Source organism: Vombatus ursinus, unplaced genomic scaffold, assembly GCF_900497805.2.
Source record: "Vombatus ursinus unplaced genomic scaffold, bare-nosed wombat genome assembly UNPS02005659.1, whole genome shotgun sequence".
In the NCBI taxonomy this organism is placed as follows: Eukaryota; Metazoa; Chordata; class Mammalia; order Diprotodontia; family Vombatidae; genus Vombatus; species Vombatus ursinus.
In genome coordinates this window covers 10,739,690-10,755,484 of record NW_020945437.1, presented here as the reverse complement: position 1 = coordinate 10,755,484, position 15,795 = coordinate 10,739,690, and the positions used below count along the sequence as shown (strand labels likewise).

General features: G+C 40.0%; 1 protein-coding gene across 3 annotated transcripts in view; it reads right to left on the bottom strand.

Annotated features, from left to right (window-relative positions):
- The window catches only part of DLG2 (discs large MAGUK scaffold protein 2), a 1,559,742-nt gene that overhangs the window by 986,631 nt on the left and 557,316 nt on the right, over positions 1 to 15,795 (bottom strand). The gene's annotated exons all lie outside the window — the stretch shown is intronic.

The following is a 15,795-nucleotide window of genomic DNA, read 5'->3' as shown; positions in this document are numbered from 1 at the left end:
TTCACAGTCTAACTAACAACTCTATAGATTAAGTGATACTTCTATCTTTTCTAATAGCAAATCCATTCATAGCCTCCTCTTTTTTTCTCTCTAGAAGGAATTGTGTTGGAATTATAGCTATACCTAATGGCTATACTTTGAATAATCTGGTATTTTAATTAATAAAGAAATACTTTTTAAAAATGCAAGTCATATTCCTGTAATTTTGGGGGGTTGTTTTTTGGCTATTTATCACATGATGGCCAAACAAACTTCCAAGGATGAGTCTGTCCACATTTATCTATGTTGGTCCTTAGAAGAGAGACACATAGTTCAATGCTGAGCATACATGCTCCAAGTCTTTTTAGCTTGGTAGGATATACCCTATCTTAGGCTCATAGGATCATGGAATGGAACTTAGAGGTTCCAATCTGGTCCAAAGCCTTCATACATAAGAAGAAAAAAATCCTGAAGCCCAGAGATGAGATTTGCACAAGGTGATGCAGGTAATAAGTGACAGAGACAGATTCTGAACTCAGGTTCTCTGTTGCTATAGCCACCACCATGGCCTATGTCACTATATTCTGCCAACGTAGCCCTAGAGAACCTAAGGTTAGCTCTACTCTCCATTGAAGCATCAGAAGCAAACTTTAGCAGAGTACAGTTTATGAGAGGTGAGAACTCTGGACCAGACAACTGAATTGACCATGATTGAGGATGATGAGTTTGGGTAATATTTAGATTCCAGAAGTACAACACATACCGGATGAGTACATTGTGAACTAGGACTGACTGAAGCTCGTCACTTACAAATCCTATTTAGAGCTGACCTAAGCTTGGCGCCCGATCAAGCTCCAGATTTGAGGCAGCATCTGGGGAAGAGATGCCACAGCTTCCAATGCTGGTTTTCGGAATATGCTTTGTGCGTCTAGGATTACTTCCTCATTGTCATGTAATGGCTGCCCAGAGATTTCAGAAGTACTGAACCAACTCAGGGTCACTGGCCCCTGCCTTCATTCCAACATCAATCAAGATCATAGATTTAGTGCCACAAGGGATCTTGTAGGCCTCACAGTCCACTTCCCTTCCCCACGTTTTGTTTTTGTTTTTGTGGTTCAATCAGTTGTGCCTGACTCTTCGTGACCCCGTTTGGGGTTTTCTCGGCAAAGATAATGGAGTGGTTTGCTATTTCCTTCTCCAGTTCATTTTACAGATGAGGAAACTGAGGCAAACAGGGTTAAGTGACTTGCCCAGGGTCGCACAGCTAGTAAGTGTCTGAGGCCAGATTTGAGCTCAGGAAGATGAGTCTTCCTGACTCCAGGCCTGATGTTCTATCCGCTCTACCACCTCACTCACCAAGCTACTCCCTCCCTGTCCCCCTACCCTGGATTTTACAAATTAAGAAACTGAAGTCAGAGAGCTTAAGATATTTTCCCAGCATCACACAGCTATTAAATGTCTGGGTCAGGATGTGAATCCAGGTCCTCTAGGCTCCAAGTTCATTGGTCTGTTCTTTATATGATGCTTCTTCTTTCAAGTCTAACATGTGTGGGCAGGAAATATATTTCTGATCCTTGAAGTATTTTCCATTTGCCCATTAAATTCTTACCTAATTCTCTAAAGTCTGACTCAAATGACACCTCTTCCAAGAAGTCATCCATGATGCATTTCCTGTTAGTCATCATGTATTGCCTAGGGCCTCAAAAACTCTTATGGTATCAGAGGCCATCTCACACAATCAGACCAAGAAATCCCTTTATAACACCTCCAGCCTTCGCTTGAAAGTCTCCAGGGAGGATAAACCTACTGCCTCCCCCAAAGGCAGGTGATGTGATCAAAGAATGTCAGGCTTGCAATCCAGAAGACCTGAGTTTGAATACAGTCCCAACGCTTGTTATGCAACACTAGTAACTTCTCTAGGCCTCAGTTTTCTCATCTAACAACAACAGAATTTACTTCATAGGATGGTTGTAAGCACCAACAGAGACAATATTTGTAAACCTCTTTGCAAAACTTAAAGTGTTGTATAAATGCTATTTGTTATTATTATTATTATTACATATTTAATTATAGAAAGACTACTATGATGGCCTCTCCATCTTTTGCTTTTCTTTGTATGCTTAAGTGACTAGCACAGTATCTGAAAAACAGTATGTGCTTAATAAAGGGTTACTGACTGAATGACCTCTTGGAAACTTCCATTCTCTGCTCCTACTGCTGCCTTTTAAAGCCAACCTTATTCAATCTGGCCTTATCTCTCTCGCATGTGGCAGCTCTTCAACGATGAAGATAGCTATCACATCACCCTTGACAATATCTCTACTACTTGATTTGGTGTTATTCATTTATTTTGGGGGGTTATTTATTTTTTGTTGGGAGAGGGAGATCAGTGACTTTGATTGTGTAAAGAACTTCCAGTATAGAAACCCTCTCCACCAAAGCTTTTTTTGTAAGCCAGTCAAGGTTAAGTGACTTGCCCAGGGTCACACAGCTAGTAAGTATCAAGTGTCTGAGGCCACATTTGAACTCAGGTCCTCCTGACTCCATGGCTGGTGCTCTATCCACTTAACCACTTAACTGCCCCCAGCAATATTATTTTTTAACATAGTGTTAGAGAGTTTCCTGAGTGCACCAAGAGGTTAAGTGATGTCCCCATAATCAAACAGCTACTGTTCTAGGGAAGACTTGAACTCATGTCTTCCTGACTCCAAGATCCGTCCTCTTTTTGCCATAGCAGACTTTCTTTCATGTAAAAGTATATATTTCAGGGAAGTCCCTCACCTGAAGGCTGATCACTAGGTGATGAACTTTAGGGGTACCACAACTCATCTACTACTTGAGGGGGTGGGTCTTCCTAGTCCTTTTGAAGTTCAGCTGAAGTTCCATCTTTTATGAGGCCTTTCCTGATACACCTTCCCCGATACACCTTCCCCATCCCCAATGCTTTTCCACTCTCTCAAATACCTTACTTGCATATATTCTGTGACCACATGAATATTTTCCCCCAGTAAAATATAAGTTCCTCAAGGTCAGGGAGTATTTTATTTTTTGTCACAGTATCCTCAGAGCCTGGCAGCTAGTCAGTACTTAATAATGCTTGTTGATTTACATTTATCAGTAGTGATGGTTCCTACGCAGATGGCATTTGATTATTTAAGCGTTGAAGCACTAGTATTAATAATCAGAGGGAAAAAAGGAGACAACATAAACGAGTGTTGCATTGGGTGGTCTGGCCTCCAAGTGCAGGAGGCACTGAGAGAAAGGCTGGGAAAGCTATGGAAGACTTTGCACAGCAGGAAGGACATGGACTAGGTCTTTCAATATGAGCAGATTTTCCGTGGCAGAAGGGATAGGGGCCACAGTATAATTCCAGTAAGAAACTTTTCTGAAATGAATTAGCTTTTAGACTGCCATTATCTTGAAGAGTATCCCTGAACAAGATGCCTAAAAAGCACAGGAAATGAAGATGTTGGTGATTTATGGCACCATTTCCAGGGACCATGAGCTAGACATTTGCTATTTTCCACTCTGACACTGGCCTTTAGAGTGAGTACATCCAGAGATGGTTTATGACAACCAGAATCAAGAATTGAGATTCTGATTACTTATGGTCATTAAAGCCTAATGACTTTCTGCAGGAGGTGAAGAGGCCATTAGCCTGGGGGTCCTGAGCCAAATTAGAGTCCATTTAATTACATATTGCTTGTCCCTATTCCCTTTGCAATTTCAACTAAATATAACATGATAATAAAAAGACCAGCATCAGTTCAGGCAATCCTTTGATGGCCTGTCAGGGGGAAGAAACTGACCCTGAGTTCTTGAAGGCTCTGCCATTGGGATTCAAACTCTGACAGGTCCCACCTGCAAATCACGTCAGCTCATGTCCTCCTGCCAGGCTTCCAAGCCCTCATCTAAACACCAGTCTAGTTCAGCTATGAAAAGCTCATCAGCAAAGTGTCAACAAGCAAGTACAGTTTGTTTGTTTGTTTCATCAGCTCTTGAAATCATCAAATAATAAGGCATGAGGTAGAGGGGGGGAGGGAGTAATGCTACTGCACTCCTACTACTAAGTGGCATTTGTAAATCACACTGAAGTCTGCAAAACACTTTGTAGGCATGATTTCATTTGAATCACACACCAACCCAGTGAGGTAGAGCCTTTTTTTTTTTTGGCTGTTTTTAGTTTTGATGTGGACATGAGATTTTGTTAGTGTATGAAACTCTTTGTTGGGTTTTTCTCTTGGCAGAGATGCCGGAGTGGTTTGTCATTTCCTTCTCGAGCTTATTTTATGGATGAAGAAACAGAAATAAACAGTGACTTGCCCAGGGTCATACAGCGAGTAAGAGACTGAAGGCAGATTTGAACTCAGAAAGATGAGTCTTGCTGATTCCTAGCCTGGCACTCTATTCATTGCTCCACCCTAGTTGCCCAAACGAAATTCTACCAAAGTGGATTGGCACCTACTCTACCCTGGGAAGTGAGAAGTTATGTGCCTCAGTCAACGTTACACAACCAAGCTGGATCAGTAGCAGGATTTAAATGCAGGCTTCCTGACTCCAGGGCTGGTTCTCAAAGAGGATAGCACAAGGAGGAAACTGAGGCTAGCAGGCATTAAATGTGGGATACATATTCAAACCATCTTCTTGCCTCCAAATCAAGCATTCCTCCCAGTATGCCAGACTGCTCTGTATCACCGGAGGCAGCAAACACACAGATGTGGTCAGGGATGTTTTATGTGCTGAAGCACACATTCTTTTTAACTAGACCTATTCTGGCTCATCAACGCACAAGTAACAAGAGTAGGCTTTCTAATTTAAAGGCTTTTATGCAGCTAGCAAGGCAGAGTACATGAGCGGTCTTCAGAAAGGTCTGAGTTCAAGGCTTGCCTCAGATATTTATTATGTGTGACCTTGTGGTTTTAATTTTCATTTAAATTCTCAGCCTCAGTTTCCCTGTCTATAAAATAGGGATAATAATACCACCTATTTTCAAAGGTCATTTTGTGGCTCAAATGAGATATTTTCTCTCTCTCTCTCTCTCTGTCTCTCTCTCTGTCTCTGTCTCCTCTCTGTCTCTCTTTCTCTGTCTCTTTCTCTCTCTCTCTGTGTCTCTCTGTCTCTGTCTGTCTCTCTATCTCTCTCTGTGTGTCTCTCTGTCTCTGTCTCTCTGTCTCTGTCTCTCTCTCCTCTCTGTCTGTCTCTCTCCCGATGCTCTTTCTGATTCTCTATGTATATCTCTCTCTACACACACACACACACACACACACACACACACACATTTATGCATATACATGTACAATACAGGTGTAGATATCTATACATAATATTGCTTTGTAAATATCTATCATTATTATTACTAACATTTATGTAGTACTTATGTGGTAGACACTGCACTAACTACTTTAAAATTATTCTCTCATTTGATCCTGACAACAACCCTAGGATGTAGGTGATTATTATTACTATTATTATTGTTATAGTAACCTACATTTCCAGTGTCCTGTACAATTTACAAGGAGCTTTCTTCACCACTACCCTTATAAGGCAGGTCATTGAAGCACTATTATTCCCATTTTACAGATTGTAAAACTAAGGCTAAATGATCGTGAGTCTCAGAGCTACAAAATGTTGAAGTGGGATTCAATTTCACATCTCCTGATTTTTAATGTTCGGCTCTTTCCTCACTGACAGGCTGCCTTTCCTCACCACCCTTGCCCCCAACAATGGCACATTAAACAGGTCAGAGGAAATGCAATTCCAAAAGTGGTTCCAGATGAAACCACAATACCACTAGAACTCTTAGACCCAGAGATAACTTGTATGATTTTCTAAAGGTTACAGAGATTACCAGTGGAAGATCCAGGACTAAAACCTAGGCTTCCTCACTCTTCATGTGGTATTTTTTTCCCATCTCACCAATAGGGATCGTCCCAACCAATTTGCACATGTGTACAGCTAGGCGGCACAATGGATAGAATGCTAGACCTGGAGTCTGGGAGACCTGAATTCAAATCCAGCCTCATATACTTACTAGTTGGGTGACCCTGGCCATTTAACCCTGTTTGCCTCAGTTTCCTCATCTGTAAAATGAGTTGGAGAAGGAAAGAGCGAACCTCTCCAGTATCGTTGCCAAGAAAACCCCAAATGGGGTCCCAAAGAGTCAGGCACAACTGCAAACAACTGAACAACAGCATGCTTGCATAAACATGCATCCCCCTTTCTTCACTCACACTGCCTTCATCTTCACTTAGGCTTTTATCACCTCTCACCTCAGCTACTGCAATAACATTCTAATTGATCTCCTTGCCTCTAGTTTTTTCCCCCTTCTCCAATCCATTATTTATATAAATACCAAATTGATATTCCTAAAACACAGGTTTGACCATTTTATTTCTCTGCTTATGAAGCCTGAGTAGCTCCCTATGGCTTCTAAGCTCAAATACAAAATCCTCCATTGGGCATTTAAACTCATCATAAGGTTCCTATCTGTGGTTTTTTTTTTCCCTCAGACTTATTTCACATGATTCTTCTTGCATTCTCTACGTCCTAACCAAACTGGCCTACTATCTATTTCCAATAAACAGTTCTCTATCTCTACCTTCATGAATTTGCATGGGTTCTGCATGCCTGAAATGTTCCCTTTCTTTTCTTAGAATCCCCAGCCCGTTGTTAGTATTCCCCTGTTCCCAAATTACTTTTTATTCATTTTGTATTTATCTATCTGTTTACCTTTTGTTTTCCCCAATAGAATATAAGCTCCTTTAGGGCTTTTGCTTTTTGACTTTGTTTCACAGAATTTGTGGGATAAGAATTCAGGTTCTTCCCAGTTATAATCCTAGATTTTAGAATTGAAAAGGCCCTTAGGAGTGCCTACTTATTTAAGCCAACTTTACATCCCATTCAAGAATTCCCTCAATTTCCCTGATAGTTGGTCATCTGTTTAAACATTTCCAATGTTTGGAAGCTCACTGACCTCCAAGGCAATGCCATCCACTCTCTGTAACCTCTCAATGTGAGGAAGATCTTAAATATACTGAACCAAAAAATGCCTCACTATAACTTCTATAAGAGTAAATCTATATCCTCATTTGCTGTAGTGCTTCAAATATTTGAATAAACATCATATATCCATCTAAATTTTTTCTTCTCCAAGTTCAAGGGGGAAGCCAAAGGGCCAAGGGAATGGCTGCCTTACTCCCTTGAGTGTCCTCTCTAACATAAAGGAAAAGAATACTTCCAGGGAACTATATGGCACTGGAGCAAACCAAAGCTCTCAAAAAGTGCAGTCATAAATGTACTGAATACAAGCATCTCCATCCTCCATAAATATTTGCTTGAAATAATGGACTGTGCAGAATAAAAGTTATTGGAAATTGGATTCCTATCAGAATTGGGCCTTTCTAGGATGTGGCTATGAGCAAAGAGCAGCAAAAAGAAGCCTTGGCAAAGAATGAGGATGCATTAATACCCCAAGGACAAAAGCACTCTAACAGAACAGCTGAATGCACCAAGAGCGAAGGACAAAATTCTCTCTATAGAGCGTGAAATAAATGGATGAGTCAGGGAGGTATAGGATCTGACAAATTCGGGCTGCAATAGCAAACAGAAATGGTGAAAACCCTCATGGGTGACTCAACTTCAACACACATGCAAATACACAGAAATGTCCAAAGAGAAGTAGTGACATTTTCTGCTCCTTAAAAATGACCTTTATGCATTGGCTGATCCATGGGCATTTTCCAGAGCTGGATTATGTTGAGATTATAACAACAAATATGCGACCCTCACTGACTTTTGTAGATGTACATGGTAATCACCCTTCCCAGACTTGTTGACTTCATAGTTTAAGGAGCTATAGGTTCTCATCACTGCAAGTCTCTCCTTTGATCACTGTAACCATGGCTTAGGAAGAGTGTAAGATTCTTGAAGGGAAGAAGCATGCTTATTTTTATCTATCTATATGGATCCCCATTGTCTACAATTCTTCCTGGCACACAGGTGGCCCTTAATGATCACTGGGCTGTTGTCTGTTTCAATACCTTGCTGCCAAAGAATGTCCAATCCAGGATCTAGCTGGTGGTAAATTCCTGTCCCAGCTGCAGAACATTCCACAGAGACAGTAACTTGAAATGTTAGCCAGGAGAGTTGCTTATTGCTTGATGCTATGCACGCTCCAGCCCTGGCAATTACCATCTTTCTCTGGTAGGTTCTGCTGAGTGAGTTTACTCCTAAAACCCCAGCTTCCCTGAGATACCGACCTGTGTCTTTGAAAAGCTACTCCAGGGCTAAATGGTATTATAGATGGGTTCACAAATGTAAAAAAGCTAAAATTTCAGTTTAGTTATTCCTTCAGAGGTTTTAACCTTTTTATTTATTGTAGACCCCTTTATGGGTCTACAAATGTGGCTGATGGACCCCTTCTTGGGGGTCCATGGAATAACGTTTTTAAATACATAAAATAAAATACATATTACAAAGAAAAACAATTATATAAATATAACAGTGTATTTTTCCCCCACTTAAGTTCAGAGATCCTCAGAAATCTATCCGCAGAGCAATGTTTGTAAATCTCAGGTTAAGAACTTCTGCCCCAATCTGACAAACTTCTTCAGTAATGACAGAAATATTCTTGAGCAGGCTGTCAGTCAACCACATTTTTATATAGCAGTTTAATTGAGCAATTTAATCTGGGCATATAAATTTGGGCAAACGAGATAGTGCCTGCCTATAAGGATCTTCCAATTTGATAGGTGAAGACAACAAAGAGGAATAGAAAGTGGGAAAGGGAGAAAGCTGGTGCCAAGAAGGAAGAGAAGTGAGGAGAATGAAATGAGCTGAAAGTGAAGTGAGCAAGGGTGGAACCCCTCTCTTAGTAAAGGGAGAGATACCTTTAAAGTCAGGAGAACCTCAGATCAAGTCCGCTCTCTTTATACTGGCCATTAGATTCATGGGGCAAGTCACTTAGACTGCATCTGTAAAGGGATTTTCCTCATTAGGAAATTTCTATGCTACTGAAATCATAAGTCTAGTCCCTATTGACTTCTAGGTGGTACAGTGGCTATCACTAACTGTATGACCCTGGGCAAATCACTTAATCTCTCTCTGTCTTAATTTTTTCATCTGTTAAATGGGGATAATAACAGCATCTACCTTAAAACACTTAGCACAATTTGTTGTTGAGTCATTTTTTAGACCTGTCCAACTCTCTGCGACCCCATGTAGGGTATTCTTGGCAGAGATACTGGAGTGGTTTGCCATTTCCTTCTCCAGCTCATTTTTCAGATGAAGAAACTGAGGCAAAAAGGGTGAAGTGACTCACCCAGTGTCACAAGGCTAATAAGTGTCTGAGAGTCAGATTCTAATTCAGATCCTCTTGACTCCAGGGCTGGCGCTCTGTCCTTTGTACCACCTAGCAGCCCCCCAATGCCTGGCACATAATAGATGCTTCATAAATACTTGTTTTCTTCCTTACTTTCTTGACTTTTCTAGTGACAAACTAAAAAATGTTTGAAGAACAAGGTAAATTGTTATTTAAGAATATAAATTAATTTACAGTGTTTAACTATCCTGGAAGGAAGCAGGTAGGTCGGGATTAGAAATGCAAAGTATATTGACAGCCCTCAAGCCTCTACCAGGTACCATCTCACATGATGCTTATAGTAAACCTGTTGGGAAGGTAAGATCATCCTCATCCTCATCCTCATCCACATTTTACAGATGAGGAAACTGAGACTACAGTAGGTTAAGTGACTTGTCCAAGGTCACACAGCTAACAAGCAGATAAAGAACTAAAACTCAGATCCTCTGTCTCTAGGCCTAGTGGTCTTTCCATTATATCATACAGCCTTTCACAGAAAAGAGCAAGGGAGTTAAGGAGAAACTCGGAAGGAATAATTTTTGTGATTTTGATTTTTTTCACTTCTCTTGTAAATGGTTAGTTTTGAAGTGAAAGAAAAAACTACTGGCGAAAGTGAGTTTGCAGGATTATCTATGAATTTCAATTACCTACCCCTAATGCTTTTCCTCTCCCCTACCACACATAATCAAATGCTTTCTGGACTTTTATACAGTTTCACTTGAAATATTTTTCTACTCTAGAGAACTGAGAAATGACCCTTCCAGTTCATCAGTCCTTCACCATACACAAATATTGATTAGGTGAAAAAACACATAAATACATAGAAGGGCACCCAGAGATTGGACTGAGGCAGCAAAAACTCCCAGTTATATAGCATTTGGAGCTCTAAAAAGGACTTTCTTTCTCTCAATAACCTGGTAAAGCAGTGGATGTGAATGTCATTGTTCTCTTACAAATGAGGAAACTGAGCCTTTGAGAGTTGACACGATAATTATTATAATAATAGTAATTATAATGATAATGTAATAAACATTTATATAGGTGGCACAGTAAACAAAACTCTGAACTTGGAGTCAGGAAGACCTAAGTTAAAATCTGGTTTCAGATGCTGGCCAGCTGTATAACCCTGGGCAAGTCACTTAACCTTTTTGCCTCAGTTTCCTCATCTATAAAATGGGGATAATAATAGCACTTCCCCCTTAGGATTGCTGTGAGGACAAAATAAGGTAACAATTATAAAGAACTCAGCACAAAGCCTGGAATATAGTAAACACTATATAAGTATCATCATCATCATTATATCTATTACTGTTACTAATTACTAGCTTTGAGTTTTGCAAAGAGCCTGAGAAACATTGTCCCGTTTTATCCTCACAACAATGTTGGTAGGTCAGTACTACTATAAGGTGTCAAACAGGGGTGAGGGTCTGGCACAAGCCAGCAATATTCTTTTTTTTTCTTTGTAAATCTTTATTATTGATAATATTTTATTTTTCCCAATTGCATGTAAAAACAATTTTTAACATTTTTTAAAATTTTGAATTCCATATTCTCTCTCTCTTTTTCTCTCCTCCCTCCTCCTTGAGATGGTAAGCAATTTGATATAGGTTATACATATCCTGCAACATTCTCAAATGAAAAAGGAACCAAATTAAAAAGAAAATGGAAAACATTTAACAAAGTAAATAAAAACACAACAGAAGATAATGTTAATATGTGTTTTACTAAGTCTATATATGGCCGGCAGTTATCTTAATATATGGCTCAGTGGCCTGTTTTTCATTTGAATTTGACACGCCTGCTATTATTATCCCCATTTTACAGATGACAAAACTGAGATAGGTTCATTCATCCAGGGTCACACAACAAGTAGGTATCTGAGCCTGATTTGTACTTGGATATTCCTGACCCCAAATCAAACCTTCACCCAATAATTCATCTAGATACCACTAGCTTCCTCTTTTCTATGCAGCTAGACAGTGATGGACAGGATTCCAGTTCTGGGTCCATGGACCCCTGAATCCAGTGCTCTTTCTACTATCCCACACTGCTCCTCTTATTCTTTCCAGTCAGCCCATGAGTGAGTTCTGGCATATTGAGGGCTTTGGGAAGAATTCTCAGTAGGATTTTTATGCGAAAATTTCTGCAAGTAGCACAATCTGCACTGAGGCAAATGACACAAAAACACTCTCAGCTGAAGAACTAGACTAAGACATTGGCAAATGGCCCCGGTGGGAGGTGGGCATGTGTGAGCTCACCTGGCGGCTTTCCATTTTTTTTGCTTTTTTTTTTTTGTGTGTGTGTTACTTAGTATTCTTGACAAACTAGGTATGAAGCTCCCTTTCTAATGCTGCTGAAGGACTGAGAGTTTTGTGCTCGATTTGGCATCGTCTAAACCAACTGCCCAGTGGTGAAGCTCTTTTAACACTTCCCTAGCTATAGACTTGACTGTTAAGCTCATGCTAAATCCTGACAATACTCTCCAGGGACAGCCACACTCAAGCAGGGATCCCATTACCATAAAACGCCCTTCTCCTTTTCAGAATTCACTGTAGCATTCGAAGGGCCTAAATACATTGGGGAAATGACATCCTAGAAAAAGCATTGGCTCTGGAGTGAGATTACCCTGTTCTAAATTCAACCTCTAATAGCTATTTATTTGGCCTTGGGAAAGTCACTTAACTTCCTTAGGCCTCAGTTTCCTCATTTATTAAATCAGATGATTGTACTAAATGGCACTGTTGTTCAAATGCTACCTATGTAGATTACTATCTGTATGACTTTTCAGAAGTCACTTAACCTCTGTGCCTCAGTTCCTCATCTGTAAAATAAGGGGGTTGGCCTGGAAGACCTCTAGGTTCCCTTCAAGATCTAGATCTGCGATCTTATGATCTTTTCTGTTTCTGTTTCTCTTTTTTTTCTTTATTTATTCTTTCTCTATTATTCTCTATCATTTTTTACACTACTCACTAAAACTACTCAGATCCCCTAAATTGAGGATCAGTCACAAAGGAGTCCTCTTCCTGTGAACACTTTGTATCTCCCCCAACACAGTGCTATGCACACAATGGGCACTTAATAAATATTCTTTGAAAGAGATTCAGTTTAAAAGAATTTATTAAATTCGATGTGTAATACATTGTGCTAGGCACTGGGATAGAAGATAAAATTAGCATAATCTCTTTCCTCAAATAAGACCTAGACAAATACATATAACATAAGATAGACTATACAAAGCACAAAAGTGTGATCCATAAGATAAGTGAGATGGAATTACTGAAAGTGGGGAAATCAGGGGAGGCTTCATGGTGGTGGCACCTGAACTGCATGAAGAAAGAAGACAGGAATGTCAGCAGGGAGACATAAAAAGGAGTGCATTTCAGACTTGGGGTACAGCCTGCATGAGTACATGGGTGGGGGGAAGAGGGGAAGAGGGCAAGGAAAGATAGCCCTGCTGGTCACCACCTTGGCCTTTTGTTCATCTAAGGCTTCTGCATAAGGATTCTCATGTCATACACTGTTGAAGCATTTACTACCCACACAGTGGGCACCATTTCAAATACTTCTTCTAGTCCTTCTCCTTGGTCACTCTTCCTACTTAGTAGCTGGGGCTGAAGTCAGGGGCCCAGCTTCAGTATCCACTTTCTACTGATGTGATCATGAACAAGTCAATTAAAGTGTGTGGACAGTTCTTCACCTACAAAATTATGGGATTGGCAAAAATGACCTTTAAGGTTCTTTCCAACTCTATATCTGCATGTGATCAGCACAATTTGGGTACATTTATTGTTTGGTCATTTTTTTCAGTTGTGTCCAACCATTTGTGACCTGATTTGGGATTTTCTTGGCAAAGATACTGGAGTGGTTTGTCATTTCCTTCTCCAGCTCATTTTGCCAATGAGGACACTGAGGAAAACAGGGTTAGGTGACTTGCTCAGGGTCACACAGTTAGTAAAGTATCTGAGGCTGGATTTGAACTCAAGAAGATAAATATCCCTGACTCCAGGCCCAGCACTCTGTCCACTGTACCACCTAACTGGCCCTGCTGGGTAGACAATAATTGATTAATAAATGTTTGTTGATTCATTTATTGACCATGTCAGGCAGATGAAACTTCATAGAGTGTTAGATGTAAAGAACGTTCAGGGTTCAAAGGACCATCTCTCTAAACCATTCCTGTGTAGAAATTCCAGCTGTTTCTTAAAGACCTCCAGAGAAGGGAGACTCACTAAACTACAAGGCAAACCACTCCTCTCTGGCAAGGCCAACAGCTCACAAAGACAATGAAGATTGTTTGCTGCCATGGTTCAGTTTTAGGTAAGATTGGAATTGATTCTGTGTCAGGACCCTCTCCCTTCAGTGTGACCTTTTTAAAGGTCATACTGGCCCACTTTATTTTTTTTCCTATTTGTTCATCATTGAGGATATTTTTGTAAAGTGTACCATCTACGTGACAGGCGGTGGCAATAGCTTATAGCTTCATATTACTGAGGTATATGTCTGACTGAGGTGGGAGATTCATGATGTGAGATTCAATATGACCTCAGGATTATCAGTCTACAGGACAGCAGAGCCTCTGTAAAAAGCATTTATGATTATTTGCATACTGTATGTGCATTGGCAGGGAGGGGGGCGTATAAGCACTCTTGTACATGCCCAAGAGTCTAAAAGTCCCTAAGAAGGTCATCTGCTGTTATCAGACTGCTTCTTTTATTTGGTGATCATAATTTAGTAGGAAAATTGCATGAATGTATATGACCAAGATAATTTGTCATGTAACAGGGAAACAATTCACTGAAGAGATCCTTAACTGTGTCCCTATCTGTCCTCTCCTTTTCCTTGATATAGCCAACACGACATGGCAGAATATGTTTTATGAGAGTCATTAATGCACTATGAGCTGTCAAAGACACAAGTAGGTCAGAATGTGCCTCAAATATATGGCAAAAATTCTCTAAAGCAGGGCTTTTCAGGGAACAAACAGAACAGAGAATTAGCAATCAAAAGTATATATCTTGAAAGATGAATTAGGGCTCAAAGAAAAAGAATTCATCTAAAAACGGGGTGATTAAAAATACAATAAGTTATACAAAATACAGCCCATATAAGAAGATAACAAATTCTTATAAAGAACCACTGAATGTTCATCCTGGAAAGGCCCATAATGATTATCTATTCCAGAGGTCCCTAATCCCTTTTGTATATTTCATGGATCCCTTTGGAAGTCCGGTGAAGCCTATTGACCTCTTCTCAGAATAATGTTTTTAAATAAGTGAATGGAATGCTAAATTTTAGTTAGATATTATATGGATTCCCTTCCTTTAAACACAATTTTAAATAACTGAAAGAAATGCTTAATTTCACTTAGATATTAGTTGTAATTATTTTCCCCTTCATCCAAGTTCATTGACCCCCTAAAATCTATCAAATTCTGTTCTGGGGATCCTGAGCTAAGAACCCTTGACACAGTCCAACTTTGTCACGTTAAATTTAGGGAAATTGAAACCTAGAGAGGTAAATTTGGACTTCAATTTTAACATTTATAAAAGGAATTCAGGGACACATGATGAATTCTAAGGTCTTTGTCAACTACAGGACCTATGATCTTAACATGCCTTTCTCAAGATCATTAAAGGCAGAGCAGAGAATGAGAATTCAGGTTTTCAGATTCCCAGGCCAGTACTATTCCATATATCCTATGCAGCTTCCTCGTACTGCTTTAATCTTGTAATGAAAAGATCTGGAATAAAAAAAGATGTAGGAGACTGACACAGTGTGCAGTTATAGGAGTGGGAAGAGGAAGCGACTCAGAATACCTTCTGTTAGGGCGAAGGTGCCAAGGCGCTTCTCTCTGAGAAGGGGTGCCATTTTAACCAGGATCACTTCAGTCACCTCTCTCAAGTTTGGGATGCAAGTAATTCTGTATGGGTCATGCAGGGGTTCTACAAATATAGGAAGGTAACAACAATGGTTATGACTAAGAGAAACAAGGATTGCATGTGATCATAGCATGGGGGGGTGCTTCATACCCATCCCCCCTTCTACTCCAAAGTATCAGGTAATAAAGGATCTGGCATGAAGCTAACGACAGTAAGTTAACAAGGGTACATGCGACAGGAAAAGACTGAGAGTAAGCATATTCTCCAGCTCCTAATGGCACTATTACTACTGAATATGATCATGAGAGCTTCTGTCTCACAGTTAACTTTTTTTTTTTTTTGCAAGCGATGGTGGAAACATCATACAGCTTTTCAGCTTGCAGCTATCAAAGTTGATTTACAGAGATCCAGCTAGAAAACTCAGGAATCAATTAGAAGAACTTCAACCCTCACAGCCGTCTTTGATACATTGAGGTGGTTCCCAAATCGCAGAGGAAAGCGCCATGGCTTCCAGCAGCAAGCATCAAAAAAATGAGAGCTTCAAAGCTGATTTCTTTCAACTTCTGACAAAAGTGACTC